Source organism: Arachis stenosperma, chromosome 6 (genome assembly GCF_014773155.1).
Source record: "Arachis stenosperma cultivar V10309 chromosome 6, arast.V10309.gnm1.PFL2, whole genome shotgun sequence".
Classification (NCBI taxonomy): domain Eukaryota; kingdom Viridiplantae; phylum Streptophyta; class Magnoliopsida; order Fabales; family Fabaceae; genus Arachis; species Arachis stenosperma.
This window is the reverse complement of record NC_080382.1, coordinates 124308033-124312223: the sequence shown is the minus strand read 5'-3', so window position 1 is coordinate 124312223 and position 4191 is coordinate 124308033. Positions and strand designations below refer to the sequence as shown.

Genomic DNA, 4191 nt, shown 5'->3' with positions numbered 1-4191 from the left:
GCTCCTATGGAGGAAGTCCACTTGAAGATCCAAACCAACACTTATCCATCTTCCTCAGGATTTGTGAAACTATTGATGCCAAGGCATCTTAGGCTAGTTTCACTAGCATTTTTCTGTTAGTTTTAGTTGTTTTATGCATTTTCTTGAGCTTAAAGTAACCAAGAATGGTTAAATGAACAACAAAGTAATGAATCATCCAAACAAGTGTAATTTTGATGCAAATTCCATGAGTTTTTAGTTATATTACTTGAATGCTATGAATGGAAGACTTCTCATGAAATTTTGCAAGACTTTGATGCAATTGTGTGGATGATTTCAGGGAAGAAGAGGCTAGGCAAGGAAGCAACAAAATCAGTAAAGGAAGCTTGAAGATCACATGTGGAGAATCTGAAAGTGGCGTTTAACCTCCAGTTTAACCTTAAACTGGAAGTTAAACGCCAGAATAGGAAATGCATCAAAGCTGAAAGTGGCGTTTAACCTTCAGTTTAAGGTTAAACTGAAGGTTAAACGCCAGAATCATGAAAGCTGAGAAAAGAGGAAACTGGCGTTTAACCTCCAGTTTAACCTTAAACTGAAGGTTAAACGCCAGAATGAGAATGGCACCAAGGGAGCATTTCCACGTTTAACCTTAAACTGGAGGTTAAACGTGTTCGAACCACATTATGCACCAGGAAGCCATTTCCACGTTTAAGCTCCAGTTTGACCTCAAACTGGAGCTTAAACGTGTTCGACATTCACACTCCTAGGCTACCTTCTTCATTCCTACGTTTAAGCTCCAGTTTAAGGTTAAACTGGAGCTTAAACGTGTTCGGCGTTTTTGCTCCTCCAGGGTTGCCTTCTCATTTCCACGTTTAAGCTCCAATTTGACCTCAAACTGGAGCTTAAACGTGTTCGACCAGAATTGCCTCCAGGGGTTGCAATCTTCATTTCCACGTTTAAGCTTCAGTTTAACCTTAAACTGAAGCTTAAACGTGTTCGATTAATTACTGTTGCTTTCTTCCAATTCCACGTTTAAGTTTCAGTTTAACCTTAAACTGAAACTTAAACTTCAACTTAAACGCCACCTTTTGAAAGGGTTTCTGGGCCAAATATATTGAAGTTTAAGTTAGCATTTGAGTACAAATATTAACTTAAACGTATTATGGTATGAAACCCAATTGAATATCATGGTTTATGGGATTGGGCCGGAAGAATTGATGAGTCTGGAACTTCAATTTGTTGAGTCTTGTGTCATTACTTGTTTATCACTAAAATTGCTCAATGAATGTTACAGAATTGGATCACAGCCTCATCAGGATTATGGATCATAAACCCAAAGCAAAAGGAATTCAAGAAAAAGCCTCAAAGCCCAAGAAACTCAACAGAAGCTCAATTTAGAAAGTGTATAAATAGGATAGAATTGAAGTTAGTTGAAACTTTTTTGACACTTTGGAACTTTTGATCATTTTGCTATTTTTCATACTTTGTAATTGAATTCAGAGCTATGACTCACTAAACCCCTTTCATTGGGTTAGGGAGCTCTATTGTAATTCAATGAATCAATAATAGTTTTTATCTTCTTCTTCAATCTTTTCTCTTGAATTTTGTTAGAAAGCTTCTCGATCTAATTCCATTGGGTAGTTGTCTTGGGAAAGAAACTACCCATAATTGGAATCCTTCGGAACCTTGGGAAAGGAATGATGGATTCATGCTAGAGAAGCTTTCTCACAGTGAATTGAATTGGGGTTTGGATGGATATTGTGACATGTAATCCTACCAAATTGTGGTTCATGAAACTGTGTGGTATAATCAGTGATCGAGCATCATCTCTTCTTATGAACATTTAAACCAAGGGATTGGGAATTTGTTTGTTTTTAGAGAGAATTGGTGAGCCAAGGAATTGGGATCCAATCATATAAGATTGCCAAGCAAGATTTAATGAATGCATTGGTTGAGGAAGAGATAAAAATATTTTGATTCGGAGATCTCAATATCTCCTAACACCCAATGAACTCCCCATTTCTGATCTACACTTTCTATTTACCTTCTGCAATTTCAATTCATGCAATCACCCCCATCCCTTTTACTTTCAGCAATTTACCTTCTCGCACCTTAATTCTCGCAATTTAAGTTTATGCAATTTTAATTCCTTGCAATTTACGTTTCCTGCCACATTTACTTTATGCAATTCACATCCAAAAGTTGATTCCGCTCAACTAAACAAGCTTCTAATTTGAATTGCTCATTCAACCAATCCTTGTGGGATTCGACCTCACTCTATTGTGAGTTTTTACTTGACGATAACCGGTGCACTTGCCGGAAGGAATTTTGCCGTTCGTGCAACTTCCTAAAATCGTAGCATAACAAGTTTATGCGCATCAAGTTTATGGCACCGTTGCCGGGGATTGGTTTTCGATTGACAATTCTCAAATTGGAAGTTAACTAGATTGAGCATTTCTTTCTTCTTGTTTTGTTAATTTAGTTCAAGTTACTTGTTGAATTTTGAATTTCTGCACTCTGTTACTTGCTTTTTCTTTCTTATGCCTTTCAATTCAAGCAACTAACTCACTGACCCACTAACTATTTGAATTAATTCCTCAACTGCTCTAACCATACTCTTCCATTAACCAAGAGTATTCCACTTGTTTGTTGCTTGTGGTGTGTTCTTGTATGACAGGTAGGAGAGGAGAAATATCAACTCCTCCATATACCGAACCAGAGAGGACCCTTCATAGACTTAGAATGGAAGCAAGAGGGAAGAGAGTACTGAGAGAAGAAGAATCTGAAGGAGAATCTGAGGACAACTTTGAGGAAGCTCTAGATCTCAACATGGATAGAGAATTTCACAACCATGAGAGGGTTGATGGAAACAATGCCATTCCTGAGAGGAGGGTTCTTGGTTCATACATAAACCCAACCTCTGGGAATTGTGGAAGCAGCATTCAGAAACCACCCATTCAGGCCAATAATTTTGAACTCAAACCACAGTTAATATCACTGGTGGAGAACCATTGTTCATTTGGTGGGAGTGTTAATGAAGACCCAAACCAACATCTCACAAAATTCCTGAGAATTTGCGACACTGTGAAGTCCAATGGAGTCCAGGAAGATGCCTATAAACTGCTCTTGTTTCCATTTTCACTTAGGGACAAGGCAGCCAAGTGGCTGGAATCATTCCCAAGGGACAGCCTAACAACCTGGAATGAGGTGGAGAGCAAGTTTCTGGCACGTTTCTACCCCCCACAAAAGGTCAATAGGCTTCGATCTGAGGTTCAGACTTTTAGACAACAAGATGGTGAGACGCTCTACGAGGCATGGGAGAGGTTCAAAGAATTGACAAGGAAATGTCCACCAAACATGTTCCCTGACTGGGTGCAATTGCATATTTTCTATGATGGACTTTCTTATGAATCAAGGAAGGCTGTAGACCATTCATCAGGAGGTTCATTGAACAGAAAAAAGACTATGGAAGAAGCCATTGAAGTGATTGAGACAGTGGCTGAGAATGAGTACTACTATGCTTCAGAGAGACACAACACTAAGGGAGTCATGGAGCTGAACCATGTTGATACAATTCTAGCCCAAAACAAGGTGTTTGCCAAGCAACTAGCAGAGCTCACCAGGAAATTAGACACAAAGCAAGTGGCTGCAATACACACACAAGATCAAGAGGAAGTAAGCATTGAAGGAGGTGATTGGGAAGAGGCCAACTATGTGGGAAACCAACAAAAGCAATCATATGATCCACACTCCAACACTTACAACCCAGGTTGGAAAAACCACCCAAACTTTGGGTGGGGTGATGAGCGGATATTTTATACGCTTTTTGGGGGTAATTTCTTGTAGATTTTAGCATGTTTTAATTAGTTTTTAGTTAAATATTATTAGTTTTTAAGCAAAAATCATATTTCTGGACTTTACTATGAGTGTGTATTTTTCTGTGATTTCAGGTATTTTCTGACTGAAATTGAGGAAGCTGAGCAAAATCTGACTTAGGCTGAAAAAGGACTGCTGATGCTGTTGGATCCTGACCTCCCTGCACTCGAAATGGATTTTTTGGAGCTACAGGAGTCCAATTGATGCGCTCTCAACGGCGTTGGAAAGTAGACATCCAGGGCTTTCCAGCAATATATAATAGTCCATACTTTGCGCGAAGATTGACGACGTAACTTGGCGTTGAACGCCAAGTACACGCTGCTGTCTGGAGTTAAA

The 4191-nt window shown here is 39.1% G+C and overlaps 1 non-coding gene across 1 annotated transcript; it reads right to left on the bottom strand.

Moving 5' to 3' along the window:
• Positions 1 to 3234: 3234 nt before the first annotated feature.
• On the bottom strand, positions 3235 to 3338 carry LOC130938205 (small nucleolar RNA R71). The gene has a single exon (XR_009069380.1). It is a non-coding gene; the product is annotated as a small nucleolar RNA R71 (small nucleolar RNA).
• Between the last annotated feature and the right edge of the window lie 853 nt (positions 3339 to 4191).